At 40.2% G+C, this 14,025-nt stretch overlaps 1 protein-coding gene across 5 annotated transcripts in view; it reads right to left on the bottom strand.

Moving 5' to 3' along the window:
- Nucleotides 1-4,820, bottom strand: part of GREB1 (growth regulating estrogen receptor binding 1) — a 159,672-nt gene extending 154,852 nt beyond the window's left edge. For 4 of the 5 annotated variants that reach the window (XM_074988962.1, XM_074988965.1, XM_074988964.1 and 1 more), the window contains exon 1: nt 4,791-4,820. The gene's annotated coding sequence lies outside the window, so the exon portion shown is untranslated. Of the gene's footprint in view, nt 1-3,395; nt 3,525-4,790 lie in introns of those variants that run through there. The other variant, XM_074988963.1, reaches the window with a different exon arrangement.
- Nucleotides 4,821-14,025: the final 9,205 nt, after the last annotated feature.

Below are 14,025 nucleotides of genomic sequence, written 5' to 3'. Positions count from 1 at the left end.
TCAATTACTTTGTCCCTGAAATGAAAGAATACTGCAAGAAAAATAATGTAACATTCAAGAGTCTGCTCACATTAGACAATGCCAGTGCCCATGACCTTGATTTCAAACAGCCATGTCTCAAGGTTAAGGTTGTTTGCATGCCACTTAGGACAATATCTCTGCTGCAGCCTGTGGACCAGGATGTCATTGCAACGTTCAAGGCCTACTATTTGAGGAAGACGTTCTGCAAATTCATAGCTGATACTAATGACAACAAAAAACCCACAGTTCAGGAATTCTGGAAAAATTTCAGCATTTACAACTCTGTATTGTTAATTGGCTCCACCTGGGATGAAGTTTCTAGGTGTCTAATGAAAATTTTTTGGAAAAAAAAATGTGTCCTGCTGCAATCCATACCTTACATGGCTTCAGTGACATATCAGGTGTTCATGATATTATAGTGAAACTGGCAAAGGAAGCAGGCTTCCATGAAGTGGAAGTTGATGATGTTAATGAGTTGTTGGAATTGCATGGTATGCCTCTCAGCAATGTAAATCTGTTGGAGTTGGACAATGCATGGTTTTGAACAAGAAAATACATTCGACAGTGATGAAGAGGGCAATTCTGAACAGAAATCTGTCTTTGCAATTCAGTCTCTAAAGGACATGTTTCACCACATTGAATGTGCAATAGACATAATGTAAAGATGTGACAATTTTTTTGACTGCTCATCCATGGTGGCTAGGAGAATTAGAGAATCTATGGCTTCCTACTGAGAAATATTAAAAGCAAAACAAAAAGCAGGAAAGCAGACAACCCTGGATTCTTTCTTTAAAAAGAAAAAGAAGAAACAACTCACTGATGAACCTGAAGCAGGACCCTCTGGATTTTAAGGTTTAAACCTTAAAATGTGTGTTTGATTCTATGATTTTTTTACACTAAAAATGTTTTAAGTGTAGTTTGTTGCTAAGACATAATACAAACAGTTTCTACTGTTCTTAAAATAAGAAAACAACTTAAAGGACTTGGTCTGTATCCCAATGTATTTACACATATACTGAAGGTAGAAAATTCCGTTTTGTAAGTCATCTAGGTGCCGTTACTGCATGTGATGTCCCCAGCCCCCCTGTACTTACATGTATTCTTATGGGAGAATATTCCCCTTTATACATAGTTTTGTTTAACTATGAGACTTCACAGTCTCTAACCATGAAGCATAACAAGGACCCCCTCCCTGTATATTTTCCTTCATGTAAACATACTGTATAATTATATAATGTGTCTATCATTGACATAAATTTGCCATTACAAATTGTAATTTGGTAAGCATCATCACCTTATAAGTTCTCCCAGTATTCATGTTTTACATTTTAAAATATTACATTTTGTCTAAGATACTTCATGTCCCAATGCCAGTTACCCTTCTTTTTTCCAAAAATATGCTACTAATAATGTTACTACTTACATAGATTGCTGACTTTCTTTATTCAGCACATGAACACAAACATGGAAACAAGAGAATGTTATGCTTACATCAAAAGAATAGCGTTTCCACAAAGCAAAAGGGGAAAAAAAACCCACAACAGATGTACTTGTCAACTTCTCTACAGGTTACTAATGTAGACAGGAACTGCAAAGTCATTGCAAAATCTGATTTTTGGCTAACAAAGGTTTGAATGTCTTTTGCAGAGAGTTGTATCTCCCATCCCAGTTACAGATTTTAAAAACTCTCATTCCACAACTAATATTTGTAGTACAAGCTTTTAAATAGTTAGCAATGGTCTAGAGTAACAATTACTAATCACAATCTAATACAACCAAAACAAGGAATTTAACTTTTGAGTAAAAGATGTGGTTCTTTTTAATATCTATAGAATTCTTTGCTCTAAAGTTTTAAATAAATGTTCATTGGGACAGTTATTCATAGGACGTAAGTGAAATAACAGTATGGGCAATGCTTTATTTTGTATTTAGGTGACAAAGGAGTGACAGATCACTTACCATTCATTGTTCAGACTCGTTCTCTCTAGAAAGATCACTAACAATAGGAAGTAAAAGATTTTCTTCTCCATAAAATAAGTATGCTCATTATCACTATTTATGGAGTTCTTGGTATTTTCTTTGTGAGAAATCATCATCTTTGGGAATTCATCACTCAGTGATAAGTTTTCCCTGGATTCCTGTTTCTCATTCTCTAGACTGAGACCCCAAAGTGGGTTAGGACCCCATTTTAATGAGTTCACTAGGGCTGGCTTACACTTGTTGGGGCCCATGGCCAGAGCCAAAGACTGAGCCACACCGCTCAGGCCCAAAGCCCAAGCCCCGCTAACCTTTGGCTTCGGCTTCCCTGCCCTGGGCAGCGGGGTTCGGGTAGGCTCAGGCTTCAGTCCCCTCTCCTGGGGTCATACAGTAATTTGTATTGTCAGACAGGGATTGTGATGCAGTGAAGTTTGAGAAATCCCTGCTCTGATCTAAAGTGGGTTGTTAACATCCCAGTAGTGTTTTTTCTAAAAATGTTTTCTCTATCCAAGATTTCATGTTTGTATTCAAATTGTGTGAAAAGAAAGAGCGACAAAAGCCCAACAGCACCAAAAAGTTTCTAAATGGCTTAACTCATTAGAGGAGGTGACTCTTCCCATAATTTTAACACTATTCATATAAAACTAATACAATATTATTTATCGCTGTTATGAAATATTGTAATATCGCAAAGATTATGAACTATCATGTCAAAAAAATTAACTTCCTGAGTGAGATGTTAACTTACAGCTATTGTTTGTGTATTTAAGAGAAAAGAATCTCCAGAAGTGTAAGTATGTACTTTACACAACACATGGAATATAGGTACTTATAACTTAACAACAAAAGATAAATGAATCCAAGTGATAACATTTTGTGCAACTGAAATCACAACATGAGAAAGTTTAGAGAAATAAGAAAAATCCCATCCTTAGCACAGTCTGTCTTGCTTATATATTTATGGGCTCTCCTAATAGAGAGTGATTTCACATCACAGGCACGATCCAAAATAAACCAAGTCAATAGAATGACTTCTATTGACCTTAAGAGTTTTGGATCAGATCCATCTGAGCTGCAACAACAGCAGTAAAATCATTTTTGTGATGCATTGTTCAAACAATGCCAAGATGCATAGTTAAGTGCATTCTAACTTAGTAATGTAATATTAAGTCCAAGTAAAAACAGAGTTTCTGCTTCAAATAGAATTTACATACCAATTGCAGGGTTAAAATATGTTTTATGGCTGTCATAGCATTTTTATGCATACATCACAATTATGTTTTTCATAAACCATGACACTCAATATCAGCAAAAATCCAAGCTGTAGTTAACTGGCAATCAACTTAAAAACAACTTTGAATACAGCAATTTTTAGTTTGTTAAAAAAAAAATGTTACCTTTTTTAACTCTCCAAAAGCTATTTAATTAGGGCTTGAACATCAGAAAAAAGGTTGAATGCTGTTCACAAAATGAGAGGCTTTTCTTTTCTTAAAATAAAAGGTTTATCTTGAGAAAAAAGATACCCTATCTTGGTCTCCAGTGAAATCAAACTCCCACAGACAACTGGCAAATCTCCCACTGACTTCAATTAAGCAGGATCAAACCAAAGTCACCTCATATTTTTGTACTAAAGTTGTAATGAAACTTTGAGCCCTGAAATAAAAAAATAATATAGTCATAAAAGCCAATGAAAGAAAAACCCCACTGTTGTGAATGATGGGTCTCAGATCTTCTTTTGGCCTTTCTATTCACAGATTATAGGAATTATTTGACAGTGAAACAAAGCACCATCAAGCCTGGAATTTATGCTTACAGTTATCAGTTAATTTGCATTACTGTAAGTGAAATCAGAATCAGTCCCACCCTTCCCAGGTTCCACAAGTCAAGGGAAAGTGATGGCTCCCTCATCCTATACTCACATCGAAATCAGCCTCCTATGCTTAAGGCAGCAAAACCTGGTCCATTAACTTTAATTATCAAATTTCTGAGTTACAAAATGAGACCACTTGGTGGCTTCAACGTTTCTTTAAAACCTCAGAGTGGGGGAGGAGTCAGAGAAACTACCAAGGGGGACAACAATTCCCAGTTCAGTGCTTTTTTTTTATTCTGATTTTAGTCTTTCATAATGAAAATGGGAATAAAATTCCCAAATAACCTTATTCATCAGACACAAACCAATATTGGAGTCCTTATAATTCCTTAGTTCCTGGTAGGTTTCAGGTCATTTCAGTACAAATTCCCACTGTATCACAATTATAACTCCCTTCCAATAGCATCCCAAACTGCTAGGGCTACTGAAGAAGTGATGGTCTCTGTCTCAGAGCTTAGCACTACAGCCAGAAAAGAGTAAAACAAAAAGCAGGACAGTGCACAGGGGAAACGGGAACAAGCTCTCCTTTATGGAGGTGTTGTACTTTCTACTCCCTTCATCCAAGCCCCTGTCTATAACAAAGTCAACAACAGCTCAGGCTCCTGTTTTACAAGTCTGTCCCTTGTATTTCAGGTGCCATAGTATTTGCACTAATAATGCAATTAGCAAAATCACCTCTCCCCCTCTGGCTGTTTAGGACACAAGCTTCTCACTCCAGTATATTCCCAGATGATGCTCATTACTACCTGACTCCCTCTCTCCCTTTACTCTGTTGCTGCTGCGCACACTCCCCCATTTCTCTCCCCCGCACCCTTATTTGCAGGTCCTATTAATCTCGCCTCTCTGCTGCTATTGCTGTCGTCCCCCCCTCGCCCCGGTTAAGCAGATAGTACAGATTTGTACGTTGAAGGGGGAACCTTACCTCTGGGACCCTCTTTGTTGCTCTGCCTGTTCTCTGACCACGTTGGGAGCAGGGAATGAGGGATATTAGGGAAGCTTGAGCCTCCCCTGCTGTTAGCAGCGTACTCGGGAGAGAAAGATAGAGATGCTGCTCTCTCTCATCCCCTGCTAGTCTCCTGCTGTTACTACCCCCTCTCTTCCATCCGCAGACTTAAACTCTGTAAACACTCCAACTCAACAAGCCCTCTCTCACCATCAGCTCTCCTGGGGCTCACAAACCACCACCCCCCTCTAGTGCCTTGCATCCTGACCCCTGCTTTCCACTGCACTTGGTATCTTCCGAACTAGACCTGCCTCATTTGTATCTGGGTAAGTTCAGCAGCTGCAGGAGGCAAGGGGTGATGCAGAGGAGAAGGTGGTCAAGGAAACAGAGACCAGAGAAAAACTGGCAGCTTTTGTTCTGACCTGATTCTCTCTCTCTCTCTCTCTCTCTCTCTCTCTCTCTCTGTGTGAGTGAGAGAGAGAGAGAGCGCGCGCGAGCTCTCACTCACCTTAAAGCTTGTGACTTGGAAATTGTTTCCAAACTTCTGTACAAACTGTACCTATTTAGAGGGAGGGAAGGAGGGCTCTGGATATCTAGTTTCTTACAAATCCAATTTACACAAGGTTGCATATTATTTATACTGCATATTTACCTTTGCCATTTTTTCTTTCAAAGATAAACTTTGAAAATCTAAACCAATATAGTTATGATGAAAACTACTCCCTAAGGTTAAAGACCCGTTAACTGATTTTTTTTTCCCCCTTCCAGAAGTTATTCATAGTTCTCCTGCTGACATTCAGCATTAGCTTTAAAGTCCAGAAAATACAACAAGAAGTCTTTTGATTTCTGGTCTCTATATTGCATATGTGTTCTCTCAGTTTGTTGAGATTTTCCACAGTTCCAGTGCATGGCAGCTACTTCAGGTGAGCTGTGCAAGGTTTACCAAAAACTTAGACAAAAACCCTGGGTTATCTTCGTCGCTGCTGTGCTCCCATCAGACATGATGCAGATGTAGACTTATATGTGATCAGAATATGGCAATTATATCATGTTTCCTGACTCACTTTCTAATTGGTCTCATGCACATGTTGACCAGAAGTGATCTCTATGGCATACTGTGGAAGACAGCCTGTGAACTAGAGTCACTCCAGAGAGTCCATCCCACCAGGCTGTAGCAACATCCATCTTTGTGAGCAAATTAGTAAAGTCTAACAAATATTAAAAATTTGCTGATAGAATTCATGCAAACTTTTATTAAATCTATCTTAATTCAGGGCTGGTAGGAGATCAACAGATTAATACAAATGATGTACTTTTTACTTTATAATGAGGCCTACAACCTGCTTGACTGAAGTCAAGGAAGTAAGAAGTTTGAAGATGTAAGGAAGTGGGTCTGCCCCATGAAAGGTCATCAGCTAATAAATTATTTTGTTAGTTTTTAAAGTGCTACATGACTGCCTTCTTTTTTTCCGCTTTTGTGAAGATACAGACTAACACAGCTACCTCTTTGTGACTTGTCCAAGTTCACTCTGCAAACCAGTGCTATAGACAAGAACTGAATCCTGGTCTTCTGAGTCCAATTTTTGGCAACACTGCCTCCCTTGTAGACATTTCTGACCAAATCCTAACAATGTTGTTTAAAAAGTAATGGGAAAATAGTTCACAAGTAGATAAACTCAATAAGTGAGTTGAGGCAGTTAGGTTTCATGAAGCTGCCAAGCACTATAAACAGCTCTGCTGTATCAGTCAATCATAAAGACACTTCTGCACAGCCACAGCACACAAGTTTTAAATATTTGCATATCACAGTCTTACAGATTCAGCAGAAGCTCTGAGACACCAGCTAGCTCTCTAACCACCTCCTCTTCTTCATCAGTTATAGGTCATTTGCAAAGCATATTGACTTGCAAGGATATAGTAAATATAAAGGACATGTAGGTGGCACCAAATGAAAAATAGAGGACAAAAGATCATTAAGAAGTCCTATCAAACCAAACCATCAACAGATTTGTCAGTGTGATAACTAATAACTGACCTCAAGGCAGTCTGAAAAACTGTTGGATCTGTCAACCTACTATATCAGACAAAAAAATGATTCTGAACCCCTTCAGAATAAGTACACCCCAAAACCAAACTGACAACAACAATGGTCAGCCTATAACAAAGGGGTAATTTCCACATTCAACTCAATCAGTAGAATTAAAGTGTGTCAGGCTTATGAGCAGAGCTTGCAGCCCTTTAAGGACAACCCTTTCATTGTCATGACAGCCAGGAAATTCTAAGCCAATCCAGATGAATCATCGTCTGTATAAACAATTAACTTAACAGCTCCACTACCATCAAGGAACTTGAGCAATGTAGCTAAGAGACCAGTTTCAGACTAGGATAACTTATTACCACTAAAGCTTTCCTACCTTCAGTCCTTGCCTGGCTTATCACAGAAATAGGGAAGCTTTTTCTAAAAGTCCATGCATAGTTTCTCCTGTGCTTCTGCTGGAGCAATAGGTAAATCTTGTCTTTTTAAACTCTATTCCTATATGAATCAGTATTTTCTATTACTCATAATGAAGAGTTAGCCCAAATGCCTTTCCTCTATTTTACAGTTGTACAGAATTGCCTCAAGCCTCCTAATAAACCAGTTAGAGAACTGTGTATCATTCATATTACAAACAGGGATTGAAGGAATATAAATGTATATAATCAATAGCATTTCAGGGTGAAGATTCTTCTGAAAAAGAAACAGAATCATCCAAATCACATGGCTCATTGATGAGGGACTTCCATTACCAAAATATCTATTGGGAAAATAACACAGCAGGGAACAGATTAGCCAACAAATTCTTGGCGTATATTGGAGACCTTTTTTATTTCAGAAGGTGGAGAAAGCTACTAGGGAAGAAGCTGTTCTAAGTTTGATTGTGATAATTAGGGAGGAACTGACTGAGAATGTGAAAATAGAAGGTGCTTGGGTGAAAGTGATCATAAACAGTTCAGTTCATAATTTGAAGAAATGGTAGGAGGGAAAATATCACAATAAGAAGGCAGACTTTAGGAAAACCTAGGGAACCTGTAGGTAAGATTCCCTATGCAAGTCTCAGGGGAAAAAAACAATTTAAGAGAGCTGGCAGTTTTTCAGAGACATTTCGGGCACAAGAGCAAACTATCACTATCTGTAGGAAAGACAGGAAGTATGAAAAGAGACCACCAGGACTTAACTAGGAAATCTTTGATGATCTGAAATACAAAAAAGGAGTCCTACACAAAGTGGAAACTAATTCAAATTAGAAATGGTGAACATAAACAGAAGTATGCAGGGACAAAATTGAAAGGACAAGTAGAAAATAAGATTAAATTAGCTAGAGACACTATATGTAACAAGAAAAAAATAGAAATATATTAGAAGCAAGAGCAAAACCAAGGACAGGGTAGGCTTGTTACTCAATTAGTGGAAAAACAATAATAGAAGATGTGGAAATAACAGAATGCTAAGTGACTTTTTTGCATCAGTGTTCACTAAAAAGGTTAGTAGTGATTGGACATCTAAAATAGTGAATGCCAGTAAAAATGAGGTAGGATCAGCAGCTAAAATAGGGAAAGATTGAGTTAAAATTACTTAGAAGATGTAGGTGTTTTCAAGTCACCAGGACCAGATGAAAGAATGATAGGTCACAAAAGCAGCAATCAACAACAGCAAAACAAGAGCACCTAAGGCAGAAGAGAAGTTAAAGAGGCTGTAAAACAGGACAATAAGAACTTTGTGGAAAACCTGGCACAACAAGCGGAACAAGCTGCAGGTCAGAGAAACTTAAAAGAGCTGAATGACATACTATGGAAGCTAGCTGGGTCACAGTGTACAGTGGATCAGCCAGCACAAGATTAAGGAGGGGTGTGTGCAAATGAACCCAAGTGAGCAGCTCAATAGATGGAAGGAACACTGAAGAGCTACTGAACCACCCAATGCACATGGAATCTCTGGAGTTACCACCTGCAAATACAACAAGAGGTCCTGTGGCACCCTATAGACTAATAGATTTTTTGGAGCATAAGTTTTCTTGGGCAAAGACCCACTTCATCAGATGCTTGTCACCTGCAAATATACCACTGCAAACTGACAGCAACAGATATATCAGGAAGAAGTCAGGAAAGCCATTGCTTATGTGAAAAGCATAAAAGCACCTGGACCAGACAACATCCCCACAGAAGCAGTCTAGGCAGGTAGTAAGACATCAGTCAATATGATGTGTAATCTGGGACACTGAGGAGATCCCACAGGACTGGAAACATGGCTACCTTATCAAGCTTCCAAAGAAAGGCAACGTGAAGGAATCAAGAACTGGAGGGGCATTACCTTATTGTGTATTCCAGGAAAAGCGTTCAATAGGATTCTCCTGGAGAGGAAGAAGACAGAAATTGATAGCTCAGGGAAGAACAGGCCAGCTTCCAAAACGCAGAGATCTTGTACTGGACAAACAGCAAGTCTGAGTGATCACAGAACAGTCACTTGAGTGGAACTCCCCCGTATATAACCTTAATAGTCTTTCAAAAAGCCTTCAACAGCATTGATAGAGACACTTTGTGGAAACTGCAGCAACACCTTGGCATGTCATCCAACATTATTAACCTGATCCATTCAATGTACGACACCTCAAAATGCCAAGTGATTTAATCTGTACCAAGTGCAAGCTGGTTGCCATCTTGAAAAAAAAAGATTAGAGGACTAGAGGCCCAAATATAACTCTCCAGTCCATCAGAGAAGGTGAATATTTCCTCAACAGAATGCACCATTTAGTACTGCAGGCACAGCAGCCTGAGCAACCAGTGAGGGCAGTACAAAATAAGGAAGAAAACTGAGGCGCTGGCACAGTCAAAGAAGTATGAGGTGATTGGGGTAATGGAGACTTGGTGGGATGACTCACATAATTGGAGAACTGTCATGGAAGGGTATAAACTGTTCAGGAAGGACAGACGGGAAAAAAGGAAGAGGAGTTGTATGTAAGAAAGCAGTATGATTTCTCAGAGCTCCAGTATATGGAGTGAGAAAAGCCAGATGAGAGTCTTTGGGTTCAGCTTAGTGGCAGAAGCAACAGAGGTGATATTGTGGTAGGTGTCTGCTATAGTCCATAAGATCAGGTAGATAAGGTAGATGAGGATTTCTTCGGGCAACTACGAGAAGCTTCCAAATCACGAGCCCTGGTTCTCATAGGAGACTTTAGTCACCCAGTCCTTTGCTGGGAGACCAATACAGCAGCACACAGACAATCCACAAAGTTTTTGGGGAATGTCGGGGATAACTTCCTGGTACAAGTGCTAAAGGAACCAACCAGAGGCCGTGCACAGCTTGACCTGCTGCTCATAAACAGGGAAGAACTAGTAAGAGAAATAAAAGTGGGTGGCAACCTGGGCTGCAGCAATCATGAGATAGTGGATTTCAGGATCCTGACAAAAGGAAGAAAGGTGAGCAGTAAAATACAGACCCTTGATTTCAGGAGAGCAGACTTCAACACCCTCAGAGAACTGATGGGCAGGATCTCCTGGGAACCTAACATGTAAGGGAAAAGTGTTCAGGAGAACTGGCAGTATTTGAAAGAAGCCTTACAGAAGGCACAGGAACAAGTTATCCTGAAGCACAGTAAGAGATGCAAATATGGTTGGCAACCAGCTTAGTTTACCAGGGAAATCCTTGGCAGCTTAAACTCAAAATGGATGCTTATAAGAAGTGGAAATTTGAACAAAAGGAGAAGGAGGAGTAAAAAAATATATAGTGCTGGAGAACGCCAGGGAGTAATCAGAAAAGCGAAAGCACAATTGGAACTACAGCTAGTAAAGAATGTGAAGGCTAACAAGAAGGGTTTCTACAGGCATGTTAACAATAAGGGGGTGATCAGGAATGGAGTGGGACTGTTACTAGATGAGGGAGGTAACCTGATGACAGATGTGGGAAAAACTGAAGTACTCAATGTTTTTTTTGCTTCTCTCTTCACAGACGAGTTCAGACCCCAGACAACTGCACTAGGCAATGCAGTATAAGAAGGAGGTGGGCAGCCCTCGGTGAGACAAGAACAAGTTAAAGGCTACTTAGAACACCTAGAAATACACAGATCCATAGGTCCAGATTTAATGCATTCAAAGGTATTGAGGGACTTGGCAAATATCACTGCAGAGCCTTTGGCTATTATCTCTGAAAAATTGTGGAGGCTGAGAGAGATCCCTGATGATTGGATAATGGCAAATATAGTGCCCATATTTAAAAAAAAAGGAAAAATGACAATCCAGGGAACTGTAGACCAGTCAGCCTTATATCAGTCCCTGGAAAAATCATGAAGGGGATCCTCAAAGAATCCATTTTGAAGCACTTTGAAGAGGGAAAAGTAATCAGGAGTAGTCAACATGACTTCACCAAGAGCAAGTCGTGTCTGATCAATCTGATTAGCTTCTATGATGAGGCAACTAACCCTGTGGACATGGGGAAGTTGATGGATGTGATATATCTCAACTTTAGCAAAGCTTTTGATACAGTGTCCTACAATACTCTTGTCATAATTTAAGGAAGTATGGATTGGAAAAATGGACTGTAAGGTGACTAGAAAGCTGGCTAGACAGTCAGGTCCATCGTGTAATGATCAATGATTCAATGTCTGGTTAACAGTCAATTTCAAGTGGAGTGCCCCAAGGATCAGTTCTGGGCCTGGTATTGTTCAATATCTTTATCAATGACCTGGACGAGGGAGGATTGCACTCTCAGCAAATGTGTAGATGACACTAAGCTAGGGGGACAGGTAGATACATTGGAGGGCAGGGATAGGATCCAGAGTGACCTAGATAAACTGGAGGATTGGGCCAAAAGTAATCTGATGAAGTTTAACAAGGACAAGTGCAGAGCATTGTTACAAGCTGGGGACCGACTGGCTAAGTAGCAGTGCAGCAGAAAAGGATCTGGGGATTATAGTGGATGGGAGCTTGATATGAGTCAATGGTGTGCCCTTGTAGCCAAGAAGGCTAATGGTATATTGGGGTACCTTAGGAGAAGCATTTCCAGCAGATCTAGAGAAGTTATTATTCCCCTTTATTCAGCATTGGTCAGGCCACATCTGGAGTATTGCATACAGTTCAGGACCCCGCTGTACAGAAGGGATGTGGCTGCATTGGAGCAGGTCCAGCAGAGGGCAACAAATATGATTTGGGGGCTGGAGCACATGACCTGTGACAGAGGCTGAGGGATCTGGGCTTATTTAGTTTGCAGAAGAGAAGAGTGAGGGGTGATTTGAAAGCAGCCTTCAACTTCCTAAGGGGAGAGGGGGTGGGGGACTCTAAAGAGGATGGAGAGAGATTGTTTTCATCAGTGACAGATGGCAGAAGGAGGAGCAATGGTTTCAAGTTAGAGTGGGAGGTGTAGATTAGATATTAGGAAAAACTAGTTCACCAGGAGAGTGATGAAGCACTGAATGTGTTACCTACAGAGCTGGTGGAATCTCCATTCATAGAGGGTTTTAAGTCCTGGCTCGACACAGTGCTGGCCAGGATGATTTAGTTAGGATTGATCCTGCTTTAGGTAGGGGGCTGGACTCAATGACCTCTTGAGGTCCCTTCCAGCCCTCAGATTCTATGATTTGCAATGGTGTCTTGTCAAAATCCTTCAGCATACTCTCAGGAGTGTGATAAGGGTGGCTATTGTCACCTTTCCTGTTCTTGATCACGTTGGACTGGATTATGAGCAGAACAGATGGCCATTAACAGGGCATTCATTGACACTTTTCAAACAGCTACAGGACATTGATTTTGCTGACAATGTCACCCTTCTTTTAAACCAACATGAAATCGTGGAAGAAAAAGTTGCAATACTAAGCAAAACTGCCTCAATGAATGGACTGAGCATTAACAAGGGAAAGACCAAGAAAAATGAAGACAGTGAGCATCTACCAAAAATTGAAAGAAAATTTTCTGCAGAATAAAATTATGATACAGCAGGGATCGGGCATATATTTAAATATGGGCTTAAAATGACAAACATCAGATGTCTGTATTCCAAAATGAGTAACCATCTGTTTATGTTCCTGTAGGGGGGCTTCAAATGTACAGGCTTTCACTGATGCCTAGGACCCTACCAAACTCATAGCCATGGAAACAAGTCAGAGATCATGAATTCTGGTGTCTTCCCATGAAATCTGGCCCTCTATGTTTTTTACACTATGCTATACAGATGTCATGGAGGTGGGGGACCAGAATTTCTCAAATTGTAGGTCCTGACCCAAAAGAAAGTTGCAGGGGGATCACAAGGCTATTGTATGAGCATTACTGTATTGCCACCCTTACTTCTGCATTGCCTTCAGAGCTGGGCAACTGCACAGTGATGGTTGTAATCTTGACTGTGTGCCCAGCTCTCAAGGCAGCACCCCACCAGGACCAGTGCAAGTAAGGGTGGCAATACCATACCTATGTTGCCCTTACTTTTGTACTGCTGCTTTCAGCACTGGGCATCCAGAGATTAGCAGCAGGCAGCAGTGCAGAAACAGGACTGGCAATACCGTATACCATACATACTTCTTTGCTGATGCTGGCAGTAGCTCTGCTTTCAGAGCTGGATTCCCAGCCAACAGTCACTGCTCTCAGGCTGCCCAGCTCTGAAGCAGGGTCATTGCCAACAGCTGTGCAAAAATAAAGGTAGCAGTGTCACAATCCCCCTCATACAATTCCTTTACAGGTCAAGACCCCTACGATTACAACAATATCCGAAATCATGAAATTTACCATTTTTAAAATTAACGATGAAATTAACCAAAATGGACCATGAATTTGGTAAGGCCTTACTGATCCAGTGGACACTGAGTCAGGCTCTTGGTGAGTTAAAGATGTTAATGGTTGGTACTTTAAATATTAGCAGAAGTCACTAGATATTGAAGTCTCAGGGAATGCACAGTCTATGAAACCTCACCACTGCTTATTACTTTATGCACCATACAAGAAGAAGCATGCGCATCCATTTAAAACACGTGACTGCCCCAACCACCAAAGAAACGAGCATGTTGAATTGAAATTACATTTCTATGAAAGAAATGCCAGCATTCACTAAAATGTTGACAAATATATTATGTTTACATGATTTTTGAACAGTCTCTGCTATGGTGCAAAATTGCAACATTTGACTGTATAAACAGCTGTAGTTCTCACAGTGACAGTATCAAAGAAACTGTTATTTGAGATTTTAGCAGCTGACATT

Source organism: Carettochelys insculpta, chromosome 3 (assembly GCF_033958435.1).
Source record: "Carettochelys insculpta isolate YL-2023 chromosome 3, ASM3395843v1, whole genome shotgun sequence".
In the NCBI taxonomy this organism is placed as follows: Eukaryota; Metazoa; Chordata; order Testudines; family Carettochelyidae; genus Carettochelys; species Carettochelys insculpta.
Note: the sequence above shows the minus strand (reverse complement) of the source record. Positions and strands in the feature narration are given on the sequence as shown.